We start from the raw sequence: 18831 nt of genomic DNA, 5'->3' as shown, positions 1-18831 counted from the left end.
TCTGCTGAGCTCATATTGCATCTCTCATTTGCTGCCTCACTCATCACAGACATAAGTCTGAGCCAGAAAAACTAAGCGTTTGCTAGATTAACATGCGTACGTCATTTCTCCAAAATTATGAAATGGCAGCTCCAAACAAGAGGTTTTATGCAGGAGACAGTGGACCTGATGAAGAGGCAACTGATGAGGAAGCGGTGGGGTGGCTGGGCAGGGGTGAGGGAAACCAGGGTTTCAAATTATTTTTAGGAGGCAGAATTCTGATCGATCGCAGGCAATAAGATTGGCGGGGGCAGGGATTGTCAGGGTGGTGAAAAATCAGCATTAAGTACTCGTGATTCTGACACATGACTTACTTTTTTTCGGATCTCAGATCCCGGTCAATATGATTCAAAGATGCACCTTCGTGCGTAAATATCGTCTACAAAATTCGTAAGATAATGGGCCACCTACAAGCCCAAAATTTTAAAGCAATTATCACTAACACAAAATATAATCTACTTGCATCTCTGAATACTGTAATTCGAGTCTCACATATTTATTTCAGAATGCGCATATTCAGAGAAAGTGGCTGAAATCCTCGGCCAACTCGGATTTTGCTCGATTTTTACCGATGATATGTGCAAATGCCGCGACACGATGGGAGTGTCTATAGATACACACATGTAAGAAACAAAATAATGATGGATAATTGAGATTTTGCATGTGTGAGGAATTTGCGATTAGACTGTTGATTCTTACGTGAAAGTTCGGGAGAAACACGATGGTGCCACTGGTTTCCTCTTAAATCAACTCCCAAGCTCAAAAAAGGCTCTCAAGCTGAGGCCAAAATGGAGGGGATATCCCACGCTATCCTGAGAGTCCGCTTCTACATCAAGACAAACTCTCCATGTAAAGATAGGGAGCAAATACGAGAGTCCGCTTCTACATCAAGACAAACTCTCCATGTAAAGATAGGGAGCAAATACATTAGCAGGGTACCCGTATGTTTTCAGTTTTGAAGTCACCAAATAAAGTGGTAGCCCTGTCAATGTATTTGCTTGCAATGTATGAGCTTTTTTTTGAGCTTGGAAGTTGATTTCAGAGAAAGCCATTGGCACCATCGTGTTTCTCGCGAACTTTTACATAAAATCAATAGTCAAATTGCAAATTCCTCACACATGCAACATCTCCATTGTATTTATATAATCACTAATCATGTTTCAATGTTGCATTTTTCTCAATTTTTACCGATGATATGTGGGAATGCCGCCCCACGATGGGAGTCTCCATAGATACATACATGTATTAAAAAAAATAATGATGGATACGTGCATTTATATGATCACTAATCATGTGATCGTAACGTATGAAGAATCAAGGGTTTTGAGCTTTGCTGAATGTACTCTACGAAGAACAGCCTCAAATACTGAAATAATTACGCGGTTTTCTGTGATGTTAAGCAATAAAATATGGCAACACAGGTTTTTTTTTTGGGGGGGGGGGAGGCTTTAATCCATTAATTTCTTGGAGGAAAGTTATGACCAGCTGCGTACATTTTCCACCAAGGAATATATTTCTGGTTTAAGATGAGTCGCCCTTTTTATGCCATTTTAAATAATGATGAAAAACAAGAAAATTCTAGGAAGATCGTTTTAACTCCGAGCGCAAGGTTTGCCATCAACGAAAATTGGCTAAAGTGACTATCTTACATCCTTAATGAACGTACTTGAAGGACAATAATCTCCTCCGATGATGGGATCGTTATGAAATAGTGTCACGCCGAATGTAAAAAGAACCGCATTTTTCGCCAAAATCGGCCTTTAGTCTCATGTTTAGGCCAGTATTAGACCCCTAGATGGACCGAAAATGACCAAATCATGATACATTCCGCAAACTTTAGACTTTAAATGAGCAAACAATCGTAGAATCGGAGAATTTCAGGGTATGGGCCCAACAACGGCCCTTATCGAAACCCCTCCTTCGGCAAATCCCTTAATATCGGTCATTCACCAGTCTGCGCTTCTAACTGGCAACAATGTCGGCAGCCATTTTCGATTCGGAGGCTTAATTTTTTGTAGGAGTAAACATCTGATCTCCTATTCGAACTTCTTGACCCAAGAAACTTAATTTTGAACGTATTGTTTGTTATAGCTGCCCTGAACGGCAGTTTCATCCGCAAGACCGGTGGCCATTTTGGGCGCCATCTTTGATATTAGGGCTTCTTGAGAGCCGCAGCGGAAAATGGACCTCATTTTCGGACTCTACGACCCTGAAAACCTAATAATTGATACCTCACAATGCATGTAGACCCGAATAGGCAAATTAGTACCTGTAAGAGGTATTTTTGGACGCCATCTTGGATTTTGGCCTAAAAATGACCTTTGGGCTAACTTTTGACTGAAAATTCGGATTCTACGATCAAAAATACATAAGAATCGACACCCGACACGACGTATTTGCAAACTTTAAATTTTTTCACCCCAAAACCGCCATTTTGGCCGCCATCTTGAATTTGGGGGGGTTTGTATGAAATTTGAGATGGCCATCATCGATTTTCTTTTTCTAGACATCAAAACGAAGAGATTGATGTATCACACAATATGCCTTCACGAATCTGCACACGGGATTACGTATGCCCCCGCACTAAAAGCTTCAACGAACATTTTTATATTAGGGTGGCCGCTCGCACGCGTTTTCCACTGCTTTTCGTTTAACTTGCGCCGAAATTTTCCCTCTTTGCAGCTTTTTTTCGTTCACTTTTTCATGATCATGCGTTCCTTTAAAGTCCAAAATTTCTGGCACAGATCCTTCTGATATTCGTTCGCTTGTAAAAAATTGAGCACGACAGTCTTTTTTAATACACGCCCACTTTTCTGTACCAGTTTTTAATACAGCCTTTCTATAAAATTTAAAACCGTCCCGCACAATAATAAATTTCCCCTTCTCACTTGTCATAACGGACACTCTCGGCTCCATCTTTTCGGCTACTGAAGTCAGAGTTCATGTATGTACATTCCGCGTTCCGTCCCAAACCATCCGCTATCAGTTTTACTGATATCATCAAAGTGCAACTCCTCGGCTTCGAGCGCAGATCTACCTTCAAACAGATAACATCCTAACTTGATGCTCTTGCCGAATATGAGTGCCGTTCCAAACACATTTTCCTTTTCCTCCATCGGCGGAATTTACACTCGCTCGGTGGCACCTACCGGCGGAATTTACACTTTCGGTGGATGGAAAATCGGCGGAATTTACCCATTTTCGGCGGAATTTACTAGCGCCCCCCGTTTGTGACTCCATGAGAGGGGGGGGGGGGGTTGTCTTAACTCACAGTATAAAAGGACTCTAGAGGGATAAAATTCGATGAACGAAGCAACCAAACAAGACAACAGCGCACCCTCGAAAGTTATCGAAGCAACAGGTTGAAAAGCGGCTTTGTGTCCCCGAAACATCCTCCCCTCGCCACACAGCCGTTTAGCAGCGTATAGCGCCCTTCGGCGGTGAGAAGGGGGTGTTTATTTTTTCACACAGCGGATTTTAAAACTTTTAATCTTGGAAACTTTACGGCACCCGTCCTCCCGGAGACCGATAGCGCGCCCATTATAATTGTAATGTTCGAGGCAACCCACTCGTTTACATTTATCATATTTGCCCCCTTATCTTGTGAAAGAACTTAACTTCTTTTTTCCGCTCAAGAACAAAGGCTCCTAGCCTCTTATAAAATAGGGATTGTCGTTAAAATAATTTTTACTTCTTTTCTCCCTGCGCGATTATTTTCACCTTTAGAGGGACTCTGGCTGTAATTAATCGCAAAGCACATAGTATGGAAAGCGGATGTTTTCCGAGGATAAAAACAGCACAGAAAATAGTGTAGCATCATGTTTATTATATTGGACTCCATGTTTACCTCATAAAAAACTCTTATTCATCCTGTCTGGAATATTGGACCCCATGTTCACCTACTGCGAGGTATTTTGCTTTTCCGGCCCGAAATATGGGACTCTGTCCTCATCAGTGGCGATACGTGAATGATCGATTATCGATATTTCTCCGTTTGAAGCTATGGTAAAGAAACGATTATTAAGTTATTTCGTTGCGATTTGCGAACATCCTGTTTATCGATCCTTTTCCATAGGTTCAAATGGCTGCTCAACTGATCCATCGCAAAGCAAGCCACGCCACTACTACCACATTCTTCTATAAAGCAATTTTTTCACGAGTTTTTAAAGTGAAATACAATGGTCAATAACAATGATCAAGGACTTACTCGAATGGATTTCACGAATAGGAAATCCGAAAAGGAACCAGCCATGCATTCAATTCCTTTCTCTGAATCAATTTGGGTTCGTTTGCATGCATGAAAAGGTAACCAAATTATCAAAAATTCAACCATGAGAATGATTACAGCAGCAAATTTGACTTTTTCGAACAGAATTAAATAATAATGCTTTTAAAATTTATTGAAACTAGAATGGACTACTAGACAGGGTCTGAACTAGAAATGAACGTCAAACGAATGCACTTCACAATCTTGCGCAGAAAACGAATCATACAACGGGAATTTCTGAAATCAACTCCTGGACGAGATATATCAGCAAATAGTTTTAACACAGATTAAATGAAAGTTATATTATGTAAATGACGTCATTTGTAATTTTGCCATTTAACAATGTTAATTGTAAACACTTACATATATCTTGTTCATGAGTTGATTTTCAGACTTCTCGATGCGTGATAGGTTTTCGTCGTGATATTTTGAAGAAAAAACCTCCTTTGTACAGGGCCGGATTAAGGGGGTGGCAACATGGGCCGCGGCCCATGGCGGCATAATTAGGGGGCGGCAAATTTTGAAATTTTTTTAAATGCAGGTACAAATAAATCGGATTCAGAAAAAAATTACAAACGAGAAAAGGTGACAAAATCTCTCATTTCCTGAGAGTTCATTAATTTCTAATTTTGTCGTATTACGGTGATACAAAAGACTGCGCACCTTTAATTAGTTGAGTTAAGAGAGAAACCAAACACGTAATTTGGCCTGGAGCGGCGCGGCGCAAAGAGAAATGATGACGAGGACTTGAGATGAAAAGGAGAAGCCCTCGACGCGGCGGTCGGCATGTAACACATATTAGCGCCTACGAGACTGCATGAATACTTCACGCACAGCGTCAAACACAGTACGGTCAACAGCGGTCGGCGCGGCGTGATACGCACAGTGCCTACAAGACTACATGAATACTTCACGCATTGCGCCAAACACAGTGTGGTCAGCGCGGCACGGCGGCGGAAGTTGAAATTATTAAACCACATTTATGTTTGTTCTTTCTTAATTTTTTAGTTCATTTCTTACAAATGAAAGGCCTTGTCCCCACAGAGATAGGTTTACGGAACTGAACTTTCGCGCGAAGTTCCGTGAACTTTTGCTGGTAGTGTTGATAGGGCTTACGCAAAAAATGTGTCCAACACGAGTGAACGCGTCTTATGCACCCTTCTCCCTCCGGCACGTTCACTTGATGATTTTTATTGATGTTTCAAAATGAATGAGAAGAGGGCGGCAAAATACAGGCGGCCCATGGGCGGCAAGTAGATAAATCCGGCCATGCCTTTGTAGGGCTTTAATTCGTATTTTGTCTAGAGCCCCATTTTGAAACAAAAACTTTTTCTCATAAAAAATAAATAAAAAATTTCAACAAGCAAACCTTTTGTTTTCCAAAACACATGATCCATCTCAGCTTAACTCAATCCACGTGAAGGCTTGAACGAAAATAGGAGGAAAATTACATTTCCGAATCACGCGGTCAATTTATACAGATAGCCGACAAGGAAAAGAAAATGCAAGAAAACCGATTTAGATACTACATAGGTACGCCGCAGCTTTCCCGTCCTCACTATACGATCAAACAAACGACTATTATAAAAAGAGAAATATCTTCGTCGGTTTATTTCAGAGACAGCGTATCTGCTGATAATTTCCCTACTCAGATAGGTGCTTTTGTGCCCACTCACTCGGTGCCTATTCGATAAAAAGGATGATATCGCCGAGAGCGCTGGATACCCTCGCCAATCGTCCCCCAAACAAAAAGCGCAGATCTTCAACGAAAAGCGTATGCAAATGCGCGATTTTTCCATAGTGACAGTGCGGGGGTACAATTTAGACGGGGGTGGAAGGACCTCTCTCCCACGCTTGCCTTTGTGCCTTTTCGATACTGTGAATATCAATTTGAATCTGGTTCATTGTTCCTCGCTGAGCGACCCGCATCTCTCAGACGACCTGGAATTCGATGTGAATAACCAATTCAATTAAGATACGAATCGACACGTCTCGATCGCAATTGCCAGCGGGCTGATTATTGAAATTGTTAGACAAAGCGATAGACAAAGAAGACATAGGGGGTATGGAGCGATCCCATTGGTTGAAATTTATGGTTTCTATAGAGTAAGGGAGGAAATGATGGACTAACTATAAGGCCTCTCGTGGGTTGCTGTTAGTTAGTCTATTACCTACCTCTTTTGTCTAGCAACCACTCGCTTCTACCAATAGGATCCCTCTATATCCCTTTTGTCTTCTTTGCCTACCGCTTTGTGGGCAAAGATTAGTAGATTAGTAGGCGGATGAAGGGGGCTGCCACATGGGCCCCGGCCCATGGCGGCTTTAGGGGGGCGGCGAATTTTGCAATTTTTTAAATGTAGGTATAAAAAAAAATCGGATTCAGAAAAAAAAATTATCCATGAAAAAAGGGGACAAAATCTCTCTTTCCCGAGAGTATAGTAATTTCTAATTTTATCGTTTTTCGGTGATAAATGAGACATCATCTTTTATTAATTGAGTTAAGAGAGGAACTAAATACGCAATTTGGCCTGGAGCTCAGCGCAGAAAGGAATGATGACGAGGACTTAAGATGAAAAGGACTGCGGTCGACATGTAACACATATTAGCGCCTACAAGACTGCATGAATACTTCACCCATTGCGTCAAACACAAGTGCGCCGATCAGGAGCAGTTGGCGTGAAACGCGTAGCGCCTACAAGACTGCTAGAATACTTCGCGCATTGCGCCAAACACAGTTCGATCAGCCCGGCGTAGCGGCGGAAGTTAAATTATTAAACCACATTTATGTTTGTTCTTTCAAATTTTTGGTTCATTTCTTATAAAAGGAGGACCTTGTTCACGCAGAGATATGTTTACGGAACTTAACTTTCGCACTTAGTTCCGTGAAATTTTCCTAGTAGAGTTTACAGGGCTCTCGCAAAAAATGTACGCAACAGGAGTAGGTAAACGTGTCTTATGCACCCCTCCCCCTCCGGCACGTTCACTTGATGGTTTTAATTGATGTTTCAAAACGAATGAGAAGGGGGCGGCAAGTAGGTGAATCCGACCTTGGCTTTGTCTATCATTCAATAATCGGCCCGCAGGTTCGACTAGAAATCAAGATGTTTTACGGTCTCGAAGAAAATGTTTTTTGTGTGAATATTCTAGAGTACCTTTCTTCTCGCCCCTCCAATTTCCATAGAGGCTTCGGGACCAAAAAATCGTGGCGCTTTGTTTTGGTTTTTGAGGAAGGGAGAGGGGTCAAAAAAGAAGATGTCCTACCTCCACTCATTTTTTAATTATGCTTCGAACAACGACCTTTTTTGATTAGGAAAAAATAGCCTCCTCTGTATGAGACAACGGGATTACACTGCGAAGAGCCTGCATCGTATAATTTAATTATAATTACGGTTGGACCTAGGGATGGGGAAATTCCAAGCTGTCCCTCTGTGCTTCATAAGCACTTGCAGACCACTCCTAGTCGAATATCTCATTTCATTCTCACAAAAAAATATCATTCTAAATACCTCTTTTCACAGCAACGCTTTTCTGTAATTTAATGTTTGTAAAAAAGGTCAATGAACCAAATGATTATGGCCTTATCAGTGGCGTGCGAGCCTTGATTAATCTGTAATTTAAACCTATGGAAAAGTATCGATATTTATATAAACTCGACCGAGTTTTCTTTGCACGGGGAGGAAAAACGCGGAATTTTTCACGAATTGACGTCAGGTAGTATTACTTGTCTAAAACTTCGACTGTCGCTCTGTCTTTCGTTGTGTCTATAAATTTGTCTATCGCTTTATCCGTGACTTTGTCCACTGTGTGGTTATAGCTTTGTCTATAACTTATGTTGTCTTAAACTTGTTTACAATTTCTCATGCTGTCGGAAGGTCCATCTTGAATGCTCTGCGTTTCTAAAAGACGGAAGAATTGGATTGCATTTGCAAGAGGGAACCAAGAGCGTTCCAATGTTGCTAGGATTGTGCAACATGCATTCCTCGCAATAAAATTACTGAGATTATGAAAAAAATTAAATGTCGTCTTGAATTTATAGATTATTCGTGGTAAAGATAAAACTTGTGTAGATAATCAGTTTATATTTGTAGGGTAAATAAAGTTGCACAATCTTTGCGGCATAGGAATGCTCCTGGCTCCTTTTTGCAAAATGCAATTCATTTGATGCAGTTAAGGAGTGCACTCTCGGTTTTCGGACGATTACCGCTGACGGTAGAAAAGTCGAATAAGGAATAACGCTAAGAGGGACTGAAAGGTCCTCAAAGAGGGTGGGGGAGGGAACGTAAGCCCCTCTCATACTCGTGTGGAGTCAAAAGTAATCTCGAAAAAATATCCCTTTGAACTCCGTCTTACATTTCATTACGAGTATTATACCAGACTTCTGGTACTTTTGAGTTTCTTTGACGTAGCTTCCAGTGGCGTCAATTGCGATGTATCGATTGTTATGCGATTTAAACCTATGGTGAAGAATCGATTATTAAGGTGTTCGCTGCGAACACCCTGTTCATCGATCCTTTCCCATGGGTTTAAATGGCACAGCGATCGATATATCGCAGTTCACGCCACGCCACTGTTAACTTCGACAGAGAGTTTCTTCCTTTTGTAGTTGGTCTAACCTCATTAAATTATTGGGCTGCGTTGAGCCGAGTATTCTACGATAATGTCCCGATGAAACTTATTCGTAAGCTGATTGAGTCACCTGTCATAAGGTTTCTCCCTTCTCAAATGTGCAGCACAATGAGAAGCAGACGAAGCCCTGCCACGTGGGACATAGGCGGTTTCAAGAATACGTGCGGATATGCAACCTATTTACGTATCCAAGCTGCCTACGCAACGCGCCACCTCCTAAGCACAGCCCACTTCTTTGATGAAACTCCTAAATTACGTACCTCTGTCGGTGACGTTGCAGATTTTCAGTCTTTCATTCATGGCTTTTGCCCAGTAATTTAATGAAATAAGGCGAAAAAGTCCATGAGGTCGGAAAAAAACCATACGTCGAGGGGTTTCTTACTATTCTGCAGAGACATCTTTTGCGTACTTGATGCAGTTGAGTCGTTTTTTGGCATGCGCGACAGTACGGGTGTAGGTCCACATGTTTTAAACTTGCAACAATATTTGTATCTTAAAGTATTACGTTACACACTTAGAGGAGGATGGAGGTTTGAGCCAGCATTATGGTGCGTTACAAAGGGGGGGGGGGGGGGTCAAGCCCAGCTTCACGTTACAAATCGGAGCAGGGGGGAAAAAACTTTGAAAAAAATGTGCAAAGAATTGTAAATCTCGCTCCTCCCGAATGAACCATTGCTTGTCTCTTCCCGTCGTATTTCAGCAAAATACCTAGCTAAAAAAAACGTATTTTTTTTTCAAGCTGTTTTCTCAGCGTTTTCTTGATTTATTTTTTTTTGGAAATTTGAGGGCTCAGGACAGCGTTACGTAATTCAAAGGGGAGGGGGTGTAGGCCTGCGTTACGGATGCGTTGCAAAAGGGGAAGGGGGAGGTAAAAAAATCGGAAAAAGTGAGGTACGTAATACCTGAACGGCCCCTAAGTTTCGAAGGTTGGTTGATGGTAAATACTTTTATTTGGAGGTGCCTTGACGAAACAAAATAAAATGGCGGCGGAAATTTTTAAACATCACATGACGCTTGTATTATTTTGGCTGGAAGGTGACGATACAACGAAAATAACATATGTTGAATGCATGTGTCACAGGCAAATAGTCAAATCAGGCATTTTATCAAATGCCTAGGCAGGTACCCAAATTTTTAGAGTTTACGAGGTTTTTATGTTTTCGCATAGAACTTCCAACTTTTCAATATTTTGAGACTGAAAATCCGTCAAAGTACAAACTGTTATTGTGTTTCCCGTTCAAAAATGCTCCGCATGTTCCTTCAACCGTCCAAATTGTGACAACTTTTTACTTTATGAAATGCTGCATATTTTGAGATAAATTTGCATTTAAGGACCAGAAACAACGTATTTATGATCTTATGAAGCAAGTTTTTTGTACAGAATTCTTTACCACACGATCAAAGAACTATTTTGTCCACGGTCAGCAAAAAAATCAGAATTTCAGTCTAAGTAAGAATATTTGACTATTTGCCTAGGCATTTAATAAAATGCCTGATTTGACTAATTGCCTGCGACACATGCTAATCTGCGAAAATGTTCGAATTTAATGGAGGTGATAAGGAGCCCCAGTGGCGCAATCGGTTAGCGCGCGGTACTTATAGGACAGTGGTCGCAAGCTATGCCGAGGTTGTGAGTTCGATCCTCACCTGGGGCACGTTAATTTTAGTGCTGAAAAATTCCGGTGTCTTCGATTTGAATGGCTCGATCGAAAATGAATACGCCCCGCTGCGGCCTTTAAGCTGTAGAGTACTTTAAAGCTTAATGTTTTAATTTGCCCTATCGACGCACAAAGCGGCATCTTTACAGACTATGCGGACAAAAATCGGTAAAAGACACTTAACTTTAAATAATGGAGATACCGACATAGGAAAACCCTTTGGCACTATCAAGGTAAAACACTCGAGGAAAAAGTAAATATTATAACTAAGGATTTTTTGAGTATCTTTCGAGAAAAGTTCATTTCTAGTTGGCAACCTCGAATTAGCCCTATGTTAACAATGTAAAAGCAACGTGAAACACCCAAAATCATGAGCTGAAAAACGGTGACTCCGAGAGTTTAAATATTAGAGCCGAACACAGAGCAGCGGAGCGGCACGCGCACTGGCGCCTACAAACCTAACGGGATACTTCACGCATTGCGTAATGCGTGAAGTATCCCTGTTAGGTTTGTAAGCGCCAATGCGCGTGTAGCGCTGGTTACCCTCGTCCGACGCTCCGCACAGAGCAGTTATGGACGAAGCGGACGAAAATCGGTAAAAGACACTTAACTTTGAATAATGCAGATTGTAGCACCGACATAGAAAACCCTTTTGGCACTATCAAAGTAAGGCACTAGAGGAATAAGAAAATATTACATCTCAGAATTTTTTACATATTATTCGAGAACAGTTCATTTGAAGTTGGCAACCTCGAATTAGCTCCATGTTAACACTGTTAAAGCAACGTGAAACACCCAAACTTTAACTTCAATTTTCTCTGATGGTCGCAAAAAGTAGCAAGATCTTTTTGGTAGAATTGAAGTTAAATAGGTATCTGAGGATTGAGAAAATGTCAACCACCCAGAGCATTTTGCGTTTCAAGCTAGAAATCTTCATTTGAAGTTGACGTCTTTTCACTGTGTATTTCTTACGGACCAGTGATTCTCGACCTATTTCCCGCCCACTTTCTACCCAAGTTTGAAGTAGTTTTAAGCGAAAAGTTTTAAACTGACTCATCATTGTGAGTCAAAAATATCTTTAAGATGATAAACTCAAAAAAAAAAAAAATTTTCATATGTTGAGTTGTGAATTTTTGATTTTTGTCCACAGAGGGCCGCACTGTGCGACGGTGAAACTGCAAAAATGCGTATGGCGGTTGCGGTGCTTCGAAATCTCCGATCCTAATTTATTTTTTAAAGGACACCGAACCAACATCATGGCTTGAAGCTTCCATAGAATATTCTTTATATAAAGGGGAAAATCTTACCGAAATTTTCAAAAAATTATATTCAACAGTTTTTCATGCAGAGAATAAATTATGACAGGAAGTTTGCAACGCCGCACAGTGGATCGAGTCAATAGGAGAAGTCGGACAAAATTTGGAAAATTTAAACGCTTATAACTCCGTTTATATAAGACTTTGATGTTCTGAAAGTGGTTTCATTGGTTTCCACGTAAAATTTTCTTCTGAAAACACTCCTTGATATTTAAAGTGTGACGAAATAAATATCAAAATTTGCAGTATTATTAAAAAATGTCATGTCCGACCTTGGCTCGATCCACTAAGCGCCGCAAATATAGATACGCATTTCTGCAGTTTCGCCATCGGCATGTTTGAGGGTGTAAGTCGTAGGATTGAACTGCAGTTTTGTTCTCTTGCCATTGGTGATAGGCAACTGGATTTGACTATATTGTTAGTGATGACTTTTTATGAGGCAGCTTACTTCTAGGTAGAATCGATAGATATCGATTACTGCACACAAATTCAAACGAAGCCAATCGGCACGGTCCAGATATTTTAACCTCTACTTCTCGTTACAGTTCGTCGTCTCCGAACGAAGGAACGTAACTCTATTGTAAGGTTGCCAAATTGACTCAAACAATTAACATATTTTACAGTAACACACCTGTGAAATTTTTATCCGAAATTGTCTGATGTTTACATGAAATTTAAGGAAACGTCAGCAAAATTTTCTGCTAGAAATGCACAAGATTTTTCTGATTACTATGCAATTTTCGAGGGAAAAGTTGGCAACATTGAAATGGACTTAAGTCCTCTCGTGAGGAAATAACGAATTGCAAATGAAAAGCAAGTGGAGAAACGCTGTAATACACGGGGCAGCGCCATGGCCAATGGTTTATGAAGATATGATGTGAAAAATCTGTTGGCACAATATTTTTCCGTTGAGAATTTGATTGGATTTTTGGTGACTCGGAAAGTTGTTCCTCCCTAAAAAATTGAATGATGTGAAAAAGAGGTATTCAGATTTTTTAAATTCGTATTTTCCGAAAATAAATTTTTAAAAATGCGCGTTGAGAATTTTCTTATCAAGCAACCTGCCCGCCAATAGAGTACCTATATAGGAAGAGTACGGACATTTCAAAATATGGAGCTCTTAGGGCCCAAAAGTCAGTCAACGTTTGAAAACGAAAAATGTCATTGCCAATCTTCAGATTCCAATATCAAACCAAAATGGCCAAGAATGTTAATAAATGAGCGATCTTCCGCAAAAGTGAGTAAATGTATGCAAAAACTAAGTCAACTACGTGCTTCACCAACGAGGGATCGTAACAGTTGTAATAATAAATCACTCTGAATAATTTGAATGCATAGATTGGCTACCCTTTTAGACCCTAGAAGCTCCATCACCAAGCCTCAAAATTACGGACTTGTCCGTACTCTCCCTATACAGGGTGATCCAGGGTTAAATGGCTAGACTGCAGGTACATGTTCTATGGGTCAAGATAAGACTTTTTTGTTGTATAAAGTTTTTTCCGAAAGTTCCTCCAGTCGGAGCTATGCCCCCCCCCCCCCCCAAAAAAAATCGGACAGTAAATCGTAAATTCGCGTTTTATCAAAGGAATTTTGGCAACGCCTGAAGGTTCATACGGCGTTTTTCCTCAGCACGGCAGTGCAGTCTGGCCGTTTAACCTTGGATCACCCTGTGTAGGCACTCTCCCCGCCAAACGTGGCAATAAGAGTGCCTTCCGGAAGGGTGAGGATTACAATCTTGAATCGATAATTTTATCGCATTTAGCTTCTCCCAAAACAACGGCGCTCAAGAATAATTAATGACTGTATGCATTTGCCGAGCCACAGAATCGCGGTCTGAGTGTGGGAAGAGCAAAATTCAGCACCTGTTGTCCGTATCCTTCGTGCATGCACAATGGTGGGAGAGTCGGGCGCAGCTTAAAAGGGACGAAGATGGCTTTCGACTCTGTTCTCTCGGGGGCCGGATGGTTTTGCGGTCCCGCAAAGTTCGCAAGATAGGATAAGTGAACCGGAACGCCTCGAACGGGTGTCCTCAGCAGAAATTTTCGCAACTTCTATTAGCAGCCCGAATGCACCTCGCGAAAAGGAATTGACTTTTCAGGTTCGTCTGCTTAAACGCATAACTTTGTTTGGAAACCGATGGTACCTATGTTGTTTTTAAACGAATCGGAAAATCGGTTCATTTTTGCGTCGCATCGTCCAGTCCGGATGTCTCCGATTGTGGTTCGCTCCTGTGCATGAGACAAGATACTTCAGAGGTGCCAGAACTACTCACCCACGCAGTCTTTCCAACTAAGGGGTCATCCATAAATTACGTCACAGGTTTTTTCAATTTTTGACCCCTCGCGCCCTCACTGTAGCCAACCGCTATCCACTGCTGGACCCCTCTAAATATTTCGTCATCCTAAGCGTTATCCCCCTTTTTTGGGGGGAAAACTCAGAAAATCGATAAAAATCAGTAAATATAGTGAAATTTCAAGCAAGCATTTTCAGCCTTTTTGCCTCCAGGAAAGCTTATATCATCTTTGACTTGATCCCTCCGCAGATAAGACATAATATTTTTACAATATTGGGCAAATATTGTCGGTATTGTCGCAAAATTTACACAACACTGACAATATTTTGATACTATTTTCAGGGCCGGATTTACTTACTTGCCGCCCATGGGCCGCCTGTATTTTGCCGCCCCCTTTCTCATTCGTTTTGAAACATCAATAAAAACCATCAAGTGAACGTGCCGGAGGGGGAGGGGTGCATAAGACGCGTTAACTCGTATTGGACACAGTGTTTGCGAGAGCCCTGTCAACACTACCAGCAAAAGTTCACGGAACTTGGCGCGAAAGTTAAGTTCCGTAAACCTATTTCTATGTGGACAAGGCCTTCCATTTATATGAAATGCACGAGAAAATTATGAAAGAACAAACATAAATGTGGTTTGATAATTTTAACTTCCGCCGCCGCGCCGCACTGACCGCATTGTGTTTGGCGCAACGCATGAAGTATTCCTACAGTCTTGTATGCGATATGCGTTTCATGCCGACTGCTGCTGCACGCAATGTGTTTGGACGCAATTCGTGAAGTATTCATGCAGTCTTGTAGGCGCTGTGCGTCTCACGCCGGCCGCCCGCTGCTAACCTTAGCGACCGCAGTGTCTTTGACGCAATGCGTGAAGTATCCATGCAGCCTTGTAGGCGCTAATATGTGTTACATGCCGACCACCGCGCCGCGCCGAGGGTTTCTCCTTTTCATCTCACGTTCTCGTCATCATCGGCATGTATCTGTGCCGCGCCATTCCAGCCCAAATTCCGTGTTCGGTTTCTCTCTTACAATTAGTCTTAACTCGACTATTTATAGGTGCTGTCTATTGCATCACAGAAATACGACAAAATTAGAGATATACTCTCAGAAAATGTGAGATTTTGTCACCTTTTCTCGTACGTAATTTTTTTTTCTGAATCCGATTTTTCTTTATACACCCACATTTAAAAACTTGCAAAATTTGCCGCCATGGGCCGCGGCCCCCTAAATCCGGCCCTGACTATTTTAATCAAAATTATTTTTTTTAAAAAATATTTAAAGAATCTTTATTTAGTATTTTTAAAAATAATATGTTTATCCAAAATATTATAAAAATATTTTCACAGTATTGACACAGTATCTCACAGTATGTTTAAGTATTGGCACAGTATTTATGCCAAAAGGAAGTATGGTGTACACTTTTAACATCGGCTAAATATTTAACCAACATTGGCCCAATGTTTGCATAAATATCAAAACAATATTGTTTAAATATTGGCTATATATTTCTGTCTTATCTGGATCCCTCCTTTCCGGTCAATCATCCACCGCTAGACCCCCTCCCCCCTCTCCGTACTTGATTGACGTAATTTATGGACGGCCCCTAATCTTCCGTAATAAGGAAGAACGCCGTATGAGCATTCGAGAGTTGCCAAATTTCCTCGAATAAAGTATGTATTTTAGGGGAAAGTTATGCATATTTTCCCTTGCCACTTTTAGATATTTTAGATTAAATCGAGAGCAAAATTTTCTGAAAAATTGAAGGAAAACGATAAATAATTTTTCCCGGGAAATTTGTATTTTATCAAAGGAAATTTGGCAACGTCTGAAGTTTCATACAGCGTTCTTCTTCAGCAAGGCAGTAGTGTACAAATCACCCACAAGTTTTCACCCAGGACTTTTTGTATAACCTACGGATATTCACCCACAACCCTTTTAACTTACGTATTTTTTTACTTACAAGCGTTTCCATCAAATTGCAAGTTACAAAAGTTAAATTTAAAAACCGCTCAGATTCAATTTAAAAGCGAAATACAGACATCTCGAACGAGGAAACAAATACATTTCTTTCATGAATGATCCATTGATCCATATAATCAGTATATTTTTTGCAGAAAATGTCTCAATTTATAGAAGTACCTCATTGATGCAGTCTAACTGTTGGTCATAGGTTATCCCCTCAAAAAGTGTGAAAAATCCCTTTAGTGAGTGGGAGGTAAAGCCCAGGAAGAAAAGAAACAAGCAGTTCCAACGCCCAAGCGTTGAAGGGCGCTTCTTTGCCAAAGCATATTACCACCAACTTTTGCACCCGAGGGCTGACGAAGATGGAATTTGAAGTGGGATTCTTTAACCGCAAAACCCTTCAAAACTACAGATCGACCGCGAAGATCTGAAATTTTCCACAAGCATTTTGTGACGAATGTAAGTTGGTGGAGAATGGAAACATAAAGGATCCACTGTAAATCAGACGACGGGAAAGAGCGGCGGAACCTCTAAAGCTGGTGCGTCAACGCGATCTAGCGGACAGCGGCGTCGCGACGCCGCGAGGTACACGGAAAAAACGAGTTTAGGGCTGGTACCTGCGCCGAAGGTCCCAGCCCTAACCGGGTAGGTAAAATTGCTTCACCTCCACCGCCATAGGAGCAGGCCCGGCGCGCGTAGAGCCTAAATCCACCTGCTCCAGGGTTCAGCCCTACCTGGTAAGAGCTAGACCCTGTCCAGGTAGGGCTGGGCCTTACCCGCGCAGGGCCTGCCCCTGTGGCGGTGGAGGTGAAGCAATTCTAGGGCCCAGCCCTAATCTCGTTTTTTCAGTGTATGGCGCGCAGGTCGCGGGGGAGCGGGGCCGCGTGAAGAGGAGTTCAGCCAGGGGGAGGGGAAGCGCGGGTCGCGGGGAAGAGAGGGACCGGCCGGCCGGCGGTGACATCGGCCATGGATGAAAATATAGGCAGCGCTAATGTCTCCGCTAACTGGAGTTGGGGGTCCTTATTCATTCTCATGGTCCATGACATAACCTTAAACCTTCCGCTCAATGCCGCAAACAGCTGACGTGTCGATGCTGCGCCAATAAAATGAACCAATCACAAAGTAGCACAGTAATACGTCACTAAAATGAAGAGATCACGTGACTGTTCGTAATATTTTCAAATCGATCTGAAAGTACTGCCTCGGATATAAGTATTTAAAGCATAAGGAGGCCCTAAAATACTTTAACCAGGTAATACGTTCGTGCGAGATTGTTATGCTTAAAAGCAAAACATTTCACGAAAACTTTTAAGAATACCAGATGCAGAAAAAAATCAAATTTTCCCGGGTGTACCAGAATGGCGTCATTACCCATAAGGCAAAAGGGCATGTAGTATAGTACATGTTACATCGGGGGAGTCGAACGGTTGGAAAGGGCGCATCTGGTACCCAGAAGCGCCCAAAATGACAGAGAGATACTTCCAATCTCAACTGCCGATCTTCAAAGACTAGTGCATGGGAAAATGAATATTTGTCCGGACATTTTGTTGCTCGTAGAAGCAAGGGTCAATACGGTTAATAAAATTAGCGAATTATATATAGACACATTTTGAGTTCCTGCTAGCGCCGATGGGGTGGAGGTTCAACCGGCCGAATATCTGGGACACTCGTGGGTAGAAATCGCTCATTTCTAGTGCAGGCCATTGTCGTGGAATTTGGCGGCGATATTTATCAAGATGTGTATCATTTAAAACGGGGGCAAATCGATACTTGGAGAATAAGTACATGCATTTTACTGCTTCTATTTTTTAGAATGGTGGAACGTCAATCCCCATCAAAACTGGAACGTGTCTTTACTTGACATGAAGACTGGAACTCATAAGGAAAATTGCATCGTGGCCACTTCCTCGGGTCTTTTTTTTTACGAAGACCTATAGGTCGGAAATCGATAGATTGAAACTTTATACCAATAGGTCAAAGACCGGTGCAATCGAAGATGTAATTAGACGTATTAATGCTAAATGGAACTATGTGCAAGTGGAAAGATGGGGTGCGCTCGTGGAAGCTGCATTGGAAACAATGTTAAAGTGGACAGTCCTTTTGAGACAATGGAAAAACGGGATTTGACATTAAATCAAAAGGAACTGAGCGCTAACTCGTGAGCCGTGAACATGTGACAAAAGCGTTGTGGACAGGGCTCATGAGTTAACGCCGAGCGAGAGCGACACCGGAGACGGCTTCGTTGCCGCTGACGTCACTGGCGCTTTAGAATCTCCATTCATTCTTATGGCCCTCAACTAACGAGCACACCCTATCTTTCCACTTGCATATAGTTCCATTTAGCATAAATACGCCCAATTTAAATTTCCCAGGGATTTTCAATGGCGTTTTCTGATTTGTTAATGAAAGGACCAAGCAGGAAGAAAATCGAAACAAACGTGCACACAAAAAACAGCTCATATTTGGTGAATACTAAGATAAGAAAAAAGAGTTTTTGTTTTTACAATGCTATTTGTAAAATACAGCGACGGTGATAGTTCGCACAACCTTGTATCAGTTGCATCTCGGTTCTCGGAGAATCCGAATTTTTAGGAAAGCAAAAATAAAACTGCCCTTATTCCTCATCTTTGAAGGTGGAGGAGAAATAATTCTTAAAAATATCACGGAT

The 18831-nt window shown here is 41.6% G+C and overlaps 1 protein-coding gene and 1 non-coding gene across 2 annotated transcripts in view; one reads left to right on the top strand and one right to left on the bottom strand.

The window, feature by feature from the left end:
* The window catches only part of LOC109039244 (uncharacterized), a 64909-nt gene that overhangs the window by 32260 nt on the left and 13818 nt on the right, over window positions 1–18831 (bottom strand). The gene's annotated exons all lie outside the window — the stretch shown is intronic.
* TRNAI-UAU (transfer RNA isoleucine (anticodon UAU)) lies at window positions 10496–10587 on the top strand. The gene is given in 2 exon segments: window positions 10496–10533; window positions 10552–10587. It is a non-coding gene; the product is annotated as a tRNA-Ile (tRNA).

This window comes from Bemisia tabaci, chromosome 9, assembly GCF_918797505.1.
Source record: "Bemisia tabaci chromosome 9, PGI_BMITA_v3".
NCBI classification, from domain to species: Eukaryota; Metazoa; Arthropoda; class Insecta; order Hemiptera; family Aleyrodidae; genus Bemisia; species Bemisia tabaci.
This window is presented reverse-complemented; position numbering and strand designations above follow the sequence as displayed.